The sequence below is a fragment of the Protopterus annectens genome, chromosome 4.part0 (genome assembly GCF_019279795.1).
Source record: "Protopterus annectens isolate FY-2018-M chromosome 4.part0, PAN1.0, whole genome shotgun sequence".
Classification (NCBI taxonomy): Eukaryota; Metazoa; Chordata; order Ceratodontiformes; family Protopteridae; genus Protopterus; species Protopterus annectens.
In genome coordinates this window covers 549,936,709-549,948,854 of record NC_056733.1, presented here as the reverse complement: position 1 = coordinate 549,948,854, position 12,146 = coordinate 549,936,709, and positions in this window count along the sequence as shown.

Below are 12,146 nucleotides of genomic sequence, written 5' to 3'. Positions count from 1 at the left end.
GCTGAACAGCAGGAGCATTTTGGCCCTGTGAATGTGTACTAGGTGACTCAGAGTGATGTAACACATCCCACATGTGTCTGTAGAGCCTGTTATGGAACAGACCCTGGACCTGCCCTCAGGGGACAAGAACATGTCTGTGTGTGCCCCTTGGGGGGGACAACATCCCCTGGGTTGGTTCCACCTGACGGTATTGCTCTATCAGTAAATGAGGAGGCCCCAGGGTGGGACATACATGTGATGTGGCCAGGTGACATTGGCAGATGGGTTTGGAGAGGTGGCTCTGCAGGGCAATAGTACATCTACATGCTATTGTGTCACTGTTATAGAACGTATGTTGGTAGTAATAGTCTACACAATCCCGGGACATGTCCAACAGCATGCATAGATATCCCCAAGAACACAGAATGTCAGATGTGCAGCAGTCACAAAGCAGCCATACAACAGGCATATATGGAACCATAGTGGCCCTGACAATGGCATGCAGGTGAATAGTCTGTAACAGGCCAGCAATGATAGCATCCACATAGGGAACATGGCTACAGACACATAGCACAAAGTGTGGTACAATACAATATATGTCCCATTGATAGGTAAGCTGTAGCCATACCTAATGAGGTGTATGTACAGTTTGCTGCCACTGATATGGTTGGGGGGGTGACAGAGATGTGTAGTAAGAACTGCGGTAACCTTGCTGTATGAGTTTCTCAGACCTGTTTCCATCTTTATGTCTTTTAGGCAAGGTGTCACATGCACAGCTGCCATCTTATTCAGCTGCTGAAAATGAAGTAGTGTTAACCCATTTAATCCAGCACTACCTTGTCCTGTTTGGCTGAGTCACCCATGATCTGCAGGACTGGACCACCCTATGGAATGACCTAGTCCACAGGGTCAATGATGTCGGACTGCACAACTGCAGTTATGAGCAGGTCCGGCAACATTGTTATGACCTGCTTCGCAATGCCTGTCGGCTTGCTGCTGCAGTCCAGGGGGAATCACCTCACCACATGGGGGGCATGCCATCCATCCCCCGACACGTGTGGATGAGCTCCTGTCCAGCCTCCTGGCACCTGCCCGTCTAGACACACACCAACTGCCAGACACCTTTGTTGAGGTGGGTGCCACCCACACAACAGCCGAAGAGTGTGCAGATAAAGCTGCAGGGCACATCTGTAGACCACTGTTGTGTATACATTCACATTGGTACAGGTAGATTATGCATATCTGACATGTCATAGATATATTTTGTTGCTGCATAGTAGTGATAGACAGATGTCCATATGTGGTAGTATTGTGGAAATGTACTGTTGATGTATTGTAATACTGTGCCCACCCTGTAGCACTGACACAGTTGTGGCCACTGACTATGCATCTCTCACCCTCTTATGTAAGTCCCTCCGGGATACCACCAAGGCAGCAGCCTGTAGCTGGTGCGTATGTTTTATGTAGATGCTTGCCAATACACTGGGCATGTAATGGCTATGGTATATGCCATGCACACATCTAACACACCGACCCAAAATGCATGCTGTACATGTGCATGTATTGTTGCTGTGAAATGCACGGCATCACAGGGGTGACCATGATGGGGTATTGGAAGGGTATGTCAGACACCTGCATGATAACTAAAAACCTGTCATTGTGGAATGTGTCCACAGAGAGTAACATAATGGTGGGAGACATGGCCTTCAGTAGGGACATATTTGGAACAACACTCATATACAGTGCAATACAAGTGTATATACCTGTAGGGCAATGGCAAATGCTGCAGAGATGCAATATGGCATAAGGCATTACAGTGGTCCAAATTATTAGCTGGGGCTAGTCTGTAACATGTGGTGTTCAGTGTATGGGACACTGCAAAGAAACACACATGTGTAAGGCTTACTCGTCATGCATCTGCAAAAAGGCTGAAGGAGGGGGAGGGGTGTCAGCATGACATACCAGTGCCCTGCAGCAGGGATCCTAAGGATGCTAAGAATGGCTGTAGCTGCACATAGTTAGATTCAGGATCTGTGGCAACCATAACCCTACTCCCACAGCAATTGTGACGGCAGTGTGTGAACACTGAGGTATGTGCACATGAGTAGACCTTGCAATCATACAGAATAGGAGGACATGTGTAGGGCAGACTGAACATACACTGGCAAATGCAGATGGCCTATGCTGGTATACCCCTGCCAGGAGTAGTGACTGCTGTAGTAGACATAAGAGGTGCGACAAACAGTCATGATAAGGGTGTGCACGCATATGCCCACTTGGTGTGTATGCATTACGGTCAGCATCCAGACACCTAACCCATTCTGTAGACACTGCATGTGAAAGTACAGGACATATGTCAAATATCAGGCTCATGTATTGCTAAGATATGCAGTGATGTGGTCCCATGGCAGATCAAGGATAGCAAAAACAGAAGAAACCTGGAAGAACACCGCTGGATGCCTCAAATAGTAAAGTAAAAACTTTTAATAAAAACTTGTGCAAAACAGATAAGCGCTTTCGGGTTGGTAGCCCTTCATCAGATAAAAAACAGACATCAAAACTCACAATTTAAACATGCCTTCTTCCAATCAGCATCTAATAAAATACCCGCCTATTTTTCAAAGTGGGTTTCACTGGGATGACATCATTAAGACCCGGCCCCCTATGGGCCATGAGCTGTATAATCCATCTAGACTCAATTAATTCAGTTAATTGTTTGATGTCTCCACCCCTTCTCCCCAAGCTAACATTAACTATAGCCCTAAAGCTAAAACTGTGTGTGGGATTATCTTGAATATGTCTAAAGAGGACATTATGCTGATCACTGTTCCTAATGGCAGATATATGCTGTAGGATCCTGACTTTGAACATATTGTCAGTTTTGCCCACATAAAAACATGGGCAAGAACCACAGTTGGCCAAATAAACAATATATTTTGTTCTACATGTAGTCCTAGCTTTTAAAGAAAAAATTCTACCTGAGACTGGATGCAGAAAATGGTATCCTTATTAATATAGCTACAGGCCTTACAAGTGCCACATGGTACAGTGCCTGCCTGGGACTTAAAACTCAATTTTTTAGAATGATATTCTCCACACAGCAGATCCTTTAAACTTTTGTTCTTCCTATATGCAATACAAGGGCTGGATCCTACTATATCCCTAATCCTATCATCACTTACTAGAATGTTCCAGTTCTTTTTAACTATCTCTCCTATATCCTTAATGTTACTGCTGTACGTGAACATAACTTTGTGTTTAAAAACGTTGGTGTCATTTTTGGGAGTGACAAAATGTTCATCTATGGAACGATGCAGCCAAGGTCTATACACATGTTTCCTCTTATGTTTACTACCTTCAACAACCTTATTCACCATATCACCCCTATAACCTCTTTCTTTAAAGTAACCTCTCAGTTTACCCATTTCCCCTTCAAAACAAGAATCCTCAGTACATACTCTTGAGATCCTGCCTAGTTGTCCTTCCACAATGTTGGGGAACGTGTAATGTGGATGCATGCTATCAAATGAAAGGAGAGTGTTTTTCCAACACTCTTTCCTATAAATACCAGTAGAAAAACCTATGTCAGTTTGTTCTATGGTAACATCCAGAAAATCTAACTGAGTATAGGAGGTACTTTTAGTGAATCTGAAAAACGTGGTAGTAGAATGTAGGAAAGATATAAACTCATCCAACCGAGCTGGCTCCCCCTCCCACAAAATAAACACATCATCCACAAACCTCTTATATAGCTTAATGGATGGTAACCAAGTTGTGTTGTTGAGAATGTATTGGTTTTCCCAAAAGGAAAGCACCAAATTTGCATATGTATTGGCACAGGGTGTGCCCATGGCTACACCCTGTGCCTGTCTGTAAAATGGTTGTAAACCCAAAAAAACATTGTTCTCAAGTATCATAGTAAGCATAGTCTTGACAAGATCAACCAGTGAATCACTAGCTCCTCTATCCTTCAATAAACAGCCAACTGCTGAAACACCATACTGATTATTTATAACCGTGAATAGGCTCTGTACATCCAGAGTTACCATTAAATAAAGAACCCTGGGTGTATGTCTATCTATCTCCCCCAAAGCCTTTAGAAAATCTCCAGTGTCCCTTAGAACATTACTCATACTATCCACATACAGTCAATACTGTTTCTAGCCATATTGAAATGTTCTCGGTCACCCATTTTCGGCCCGATACTATGGGACGTAGAGGTGGTTCTAACAAGGATTTGTGTATTTTTGGTAACCCTTTGAAAAGAGGCGTTACCACCCCTTCAACCTTAAGAAACCTATAAAATCCTTCATCTATCACCATATAATGCAGTAAAAGCTCTAAACTATTATGAACTTTATCAACCAGATTTTTAACCATAACCGGATTAATAGGAACATATGTGGAAACATCTGATAACAACTCTGCTATCCTACTTTGATAGTAACTGGTATCCAGAACCACCACTGCACCCCCTTTATCAGCCATTTTTATTGTAATCTCATTATTGTCAATTAATCCCTGTAATGCTATCCTCTGTTCTACAGTCAAATTATAGTACTTATTATTGTGTCCCTTTTGAAAATTCTCCAAAAGGTCCCGCTCACAAGCATTAATAAATAAATTCATAGAAGGAGTAAAAGGGGGCATATAGCTACCTATAAGGAGCATTTGGAAGGGGTGTATAAATCTCTTTCAGAGAATGATGCCAAGTTACAGACATTAAAGATAAGCAAACTTAGGAGAGATCACGAAGATTTCTCTAAAGGTAACATCTTTGTTTGGCCTAGATCTAGGTTTGCTCCGACAGCGCAGGGCCATACTACAGCGAATTATTCATCCAAGTTAGTATCTAAATCTAGCTGCATTACACCCTCAAACATACAGTTTTGTGGGCAGGAACCAGCATCTAACAATACTAGTGGTTTTGCAATATGCACTGGTGAGCTACGAGTCGACGCACGAGACGTTGCTGACATCACGCGTTTATTGGAGGCCATTCCAGGTCAGGGTTCATCGCACATTACTCCAGGCTCTGCAATTTCTACCACCATGGTTAAAGTAATAGAAAAACCCACAGGAACATTTGAATGTTCAACAGAGTCGTCTAATGATGTCTCTGTGATTTCCATGAACGAACTGTTGGCGCCTGGAGTAGTATTACCAGAGCACAGCAGTCGTTTGGGGGCTAGACCGAAAAATTCATCAGCGGAACAGCATTTTCTGAATGTGTTGCCTGTCCCTGTGAAGAAGAAGGGGTCCTGGAAATGCTCATTGAGCGAAGGCAGGGACCCACAAAAGAAAAGAAGGATTGTGGACTGACTCAGTATGTTAATGCTAATATTGTTTTTATTTTATCTATTTATTGTTTGACTACAGATGAGCTGTATGTGCTGAATAAGGGCCTGTCATTTGTCCCTAGCAGGGATAGTGTTTATCACAAGATCGTGATGGACCTTATGGTTTATTGCAGGGGTTTAGCCCTACATAATTTGTTTGGTGCAATCAATACTAATGATTCAATGTTGAGACAGCCTAGCAGCTATATGCCCCCTTTTACTCCTTCTATGAATTTATTTATTAATGCTTGTGAGCGGGACCTTTTGGAGTATTTTCAAAAGGGACACAATAATAAGTACTATAATTTGACTGTAGAACAGAGGATAGCATTACAGGGATTAATTGACAATAATGAGATTACAATAAAAATGGCTGATAAAGGGGGCGCAGTGATGGTTCTGGATACCAGTTACTATCAAAGTAGGATAGCAGAGTTGTTATCAGATGTTTCTACATATGTTCCTATTAATCCGGTTATGGTTAAAAATCTGGTTGATAAAGTTCATAATAGTTTAGAGCTTTTACTGCATGATATGGTGATAGATGAAGGATTGTACAGGTTTCTTAAGGTTGAAGGGGTGGTAATGCCTCTTTTCAAAGGGTTACCAAAAATACACAAATCCTTGTTAGAACCACCTCTACGCCCCATAGTATCGGGCCGAAAATGGGTGACCGAGAACATTTCAATATGGCTAGAAACAGTATTAAGACCGTATGTGGATAGTATGAATAATGTTCTAAGGAGCACTGGAGATTTTCTAAAGGCTTTGGGGGAGATAGATAGACATACACCCAGGGTTCTTTATTTAATGGTAACTCTGGATGTACAGAGCCTATTCACAGTCATAAATAATCAGTATGGTGTTTCAGCAGTTGGCTGTTTATTGAAGGATAGAGGAGCTAGTGATTCACAGGTTGATCTTGTCAAGACTATGCTTACTATGGTACTTGAGAACAATGTTTTTTTGGGTTTACAACAATTTTACAGACAGGCACAGGGTGTAGCCATGGGCACACCCTGTGCCAATACATATGCTAACTTGGTGCTTTCCTTTTGGGAAAACCAATACATTCTCAACAACACAACTTGGTTACCGTCCATTAAGCTATATAAGAGGTTTGTGGATGACGTGTTTATTTTGTGGGAGGGGGAGCCAGCTTGGTTGGATGAGTTTATATCTTTCCTACATTCTACTACCACATTTTTCAGATTCACTAAAAGTACCTCCTATACTCAGTTAGGTTTGCTGGATGTTACCATAGAACAAACTGACATAGGTTTTTCTACTGGTATTTATAGGAAAGAGTGTTGGAAAAACACTTTCCTTTCATTTGATAGCATGCATCCACGTTACACGTTCCCCAACATTGTGGAAGGACAATTAGGCAGGATCTCAAGAGTATGTACTGAGGATTCTTGTTTTGAAGGGGAAATGGGTAAACTGAGAGGTTACTTTAAAGAAAGAGGTTATAGGGGTGATATGGTGAATAAGGTTGTTGAAGGTAGTAAACATAAGAGGAAACATTTGTATAGACCTTGGCTGCATCGTTCCATAGATGAACATTTTGTCACTCCCAAAAATGACACCAACGTTTTTAAACACAAAGTTATGTTCACGTACAGCAGTAACATTAAGGATATAGGAGAGATAGTTAAAAAGAACTGGAACGTTCTAGTAAGTGATGATAGGATTAGGGATATAGTAGGATCCAGCCCTTGTATTGCATATAGGAAGAACAAAAGTTTAAAGGATCTGCTGTGTGGAGAATATCATTCTAAAAAATTGAGTTTTAAGTCCCAGGCAGGCACTGTACCATATGGCACTTGTAAGGTCTGCGCCTATATTAATAAGGATACCATTTTTCTGCATCCAGTCTCAGGTAGAACTTTTTCTTTAAAAGCTAGGGCTACATGTAGAACAAAAGATATTGTTTATTTGGCCAATTGTGGTTCTTGCCCATGTTTTTATGTGGGCAAAACCAACAATATGTTCAAAGTCAGGATCCTACAGCATATATCTGCCATTAGGAACAGTGATCAGCATAATGCCCTCTTTAGACATATTCAAGATAATCCCACACACAGTTTTAGCTTTAGGGCTATAGTTAATGTTAGCTTGGGGAGAAGGGGTGGAGACATCAAACAATTAACTGAATTAATTGAGTCTAGATGGATTATATAGCTCATGGCCCATAGGGGGCCAGGTCTTAATGATGTCATCCCAGTGAAACCCACCTTGAAAAATAGGCGGGTATTTTATTAGATGCTGATTGGAAGAAGGCATGTTTAAATTGTGAGTTTTGATGTCTGTTTTTTATCTGATGAAGGGCTACCAACCCGAAAGCACTTATCTGTTTTGCACAAGTTTTTATTAAAAGTTTTTACTTTACTATTTGAGGCATCCAGCGGTGTTCTTCCAGGTTTCTTCTGTTTTTGCTTCATTTGTGTGTGCCTTGGAGGAACTACATCAGCACCTAGCATTGGTTATTGGACAGATCAAGGATAGGTGTGTCATATCAATAAAGGTGTGTAAACCCCCCCCCCATAGCCACAGTATTGTCTGATGGTTGTCAGTGTAAGAGTATTGGATTGGTCATACATGATCCGCTGATGTTGAGAGCTGTGCATCAGGCATCAGGCATTTACAAATGACATCTGTCTACATTACATACCAGGTATGTGTTGTTGGAAAACATAGGGGCTGTGAGCATTAAAGCTGACATAACTGACACAGTAGTACACATTCAGCAATGGGCTGTAAACCTGTGAGGTGTGGTGCACAGTACATGGCAGGGTGCAGAACAGGTGCACAGAAATACCATGTTCATGGGTGCAGTGGTATCCAGGGGAAGGGGCTTAAACTAGTGACACAGCACATGTATCACACAAATGTATACTGTTGCCAGCATGGATTGACTATAGCTGCACTGCATGCTGTTGGGTACCATATGTTATGCATGTTGACAGAGGGGTGATAGGAGGACTGTGTGTACTATCATTGTGCAACCTCACCTGTATGTGTGTGCACCCTGGTGGGTCATTAGTTTGTCTGTAGGGTCACTCAGGTGAAGTGGAGGGAGGTTGATGCATGTAGGATGCTTTTGTGCATGTGTGTGCATTTGTCTGGCTGGCCATGTATGCACATGTGTGCTTGTGGGGTGTTCATACAGCAGTTCCTCTCTCTGGGTTCATGCAGTACATGTACATGGACTGCCACATTACACACCAGGAATACTTGTCATGTGTGTAATTACAGGACAGCTGATAGCATAATATGGTTTGTAGCATGGAACAGGCATTGAGAGGAATGGTAGACACCAGGTACACCCTTAATATCACATTCAGCAGAGAGGTCAGCTACAGCCCACATATGCAGCACTACAGATGCATTGGGGAAATACTATTCAACACCAGGGGTGTATCCAAATATTATAGTTGTCACATAATAGGCTGAATGAGCAGCATATCTGGTATGAACTGAGCATTACATACACATGACACACCAGTGTGTGATATTATGGATAGAACATAGTAGCCCACACATATAGGGGCCATGCTCATGATGTCCGGACATACAGAGGGTGTATACCGAATGACAGTGTAAAGCCACTACACACTGGTCAGGCAGGTAATGTAGTAATGGGTCTGGTGTTGTGACCGCTTGTGTAGGCAATTAGAGGACTGTTATGTTAATGAGTGGTATCAATGTGTGCATGTTAACAACTGTGATGCATGATGGGGTACCACATGGACATATATGTGGGACTGTCTGTAAAGCCATGGACAAGTAGCTATTATGATGGTGTGTGTGTGTGTGGGGGTGTGTGTGGGTGTGTGTGCGTGTGTGTGCGTGTGTGTGCGTGTGTGTGCGTGTGTGTGTGTGTATACTGTTAGGCAATGCTTTACAGCTTTTAAACTGCATTTATTGTTTTACCCTACAGGTAATATGATGCAATATGATGTTGGTGTCCATACAGACACCAAAGATGATGATAGTACTGTTGAGGCACAGGTGGGGTTGTCAGGGGCTGACACTGTGCCAAAATTTGACATCCCCCTTTTAGCCACCCAACCCCACACACAGTTTCAGTACCTATACATACCCCTTCACCAGTGGCCATAGCGGAGGGACAGCTGGCGTTTGGTGGCAGTGCACAGGAAAGTGGGGTAACCATGCCTACTGTGTCCATTCACAGCAGGCATAGCTAGATGTCTTGCAGGGCACTACATAAGCGGATGTCCCAGGGTGCTTGTGGTAGGGCCACTGAGCATCATGCTCCTGGCAGAGGTGACATAGCCGATACCAGCAGGAACATGTTTCAGGCTGTCATGTTGGTGCAGGCATGTATGGAACATTACACCAGAGAAGGCCTGAGGCTGCAGAGGGTTACTCTCACATCTACAAGTGACAATGCCCATGAACTTTCTTGTGCCATTCATCTGTTAACTGAGTTCATGGATAGACAGTCAGGTGAGATGATGGCCCTCATCGACCATGGTCTGTCTGTGCTTGAACGTTTGGTGGGAGTGTGGTGATGGCTGCATGGATGTAGGCCAGCAACACCAACAGCTGGCAGTCAAGTGGACATGCTAGGACACCAAGGGGCTCCCGTAGTGGCAGAAACACACCCGGCTGTGCGGGGGGGGGGTGCTGTCCACACCATACCACAGCAAGCCACATGCACGTGGTCCTGGCCAGTCCAAGGAGGGGCCTGGTACCAGCAGACATTTGTCATCAGCAAATGAGAGTAGCACATCGAGGCCTGTACCTGGATGTGCCCATGGAACCCCTGGTAAACACAGTCCATGTGTCCATGTCCAGAGGCAGTGAACTGTACACCCTGCCAGTTATGGTCTGCAGCTGTCCATAAACACCTGTGTAGGCCAGCCACATGGCAGAACTGTGGGAATGCATACCCACACACTATAGAAACACAACTAGTGCAACCCCATACCTACACACATCACAGCACCATGCCCAGCTCACCGCTGTACACCCCTCTCCCACACACATGGTGTCAAATGTATGGCCTACCCTCGGCCTCCGGCAAACCAACATCACACCTTGTGCATATGATGATACCTGTGCCACATCCATACCATCAATGCAGGGACAGGCTAATATGGTTCTGATGCACACAGTGACTATACTACTGTGTACCATAGTACTGCAGTGTAACATGTAAGGAGTAAAGTGTAATGCATATATGGCAGGTAGTGTAGCCATCCAGCAATGATGCATTATAGCTGTTAGTAACACTGGTTGGTTGTGGTGTCTATAATGTTATCCATTTGTGTTGTAAGTGTACATGTGTCAGCACAAGGATGGTCTGCATGTCATATTCCACAATGGGGTATGGCACTGTGGTGACACCATGACTGTGACATAACTGGGGTACAGTTGAACACATGTCACAGGTTACTAAAATGGTTATTGCCTGTGCCACATGGACAGGTGACCTGCTGAGGCATGTATACCCTGCAACCTGATGTAGACCCATCCACATACATGCACATTGTTACTTGGCAACACTGGGACTAGACCCCTACCTAGCTATGTAGTGATACTGAAGTGTGTGGCTTATATTGCACACACCGCACAGTGTTTAGGGTGACGTGTGTCCCAGGTTACATGTTACATGCAGAACGTCCCCAGATATGTACAGTATGCTAATGGGGGATGTAATAGGTGTATAACGACAATACATAGTGTGACATACCTTCATATACACATTAACAGACACATAACATAACAGGCAGACACACATCTGAGATACCAAGGCCTATCACTGCTAACTAACTTGACCATGTGTCCAATGTGTTACAGGTAGGCTGCACACAGCACATGCATAACTGGTTTGGATTGTGGTATCAGTTACCTGTATGGTTGGTGGTGACATTGGTAACCATAACGTGGTACTTGGGACATATACCGGGTGTAACTTGGTGTAATGACAGTGTACACAGCACCCAAATCCCCCAATGGATATTGTACTCCCTGAAACCCATGATGACACTCTTCCATACCCACAATCACACATTGGCCATGACTGTGTTATAACCCATAGTATACCCCAACAGTGGTACTACAGGGATATGCATCTAATGCACATGGCACATGCGTAGTAGGTTGTTGCATTGTCATGCCTCACCTATGGGCAGCAACAACACTATCTGTACTACTGTGTGGCAATGGGTATTGTAATAGGAGTATGTGGTCTCATAATGCTGTACCCTACAGATATACGGACATGTGCAACTACACACACACATGACACAATGGGTATCCCATGCTTATCAACCCATTTGTAAAACACTGTTGTGCTGGTACTGCAAGGCTTGTGTAGCCAGTATGGGGAGGACCATAACAGGGTACATGTAATGTCCCATACAGCAACCACAACTGACTATGGCAATGGGTGCTGCATTGGTTATGAAGGCCCTCTTGGAATTCCCAAGTACAGGTGTGCTAACACACAGGCACTGCTATATTTAATTATGCACATGTACATATGTGTCATTACAGGGGTGCATCACTGCAGGTGGTCATAGCTGTGTACCTAGCTATTGTTCAAGGGGAGATGGGTTGTGTAGGGGTTGTGTGTACAGTGGTATCCTGGCACCTGCCAGGTATCAGCAGGCAATCTATCGACAGACACTACTGTGGTGACCCTCAGGATGAGAATGACATGCATCAGACAATCCTCCATGTGCATCCTGCACATGGCTACTGAGGTGATTAAGTTGACAAGTATGCAACATGCATTACAACACATGGTTAGTGTCTGTGATGGAGACCTGTAGCCAAGCATAACTTGTTGACTGT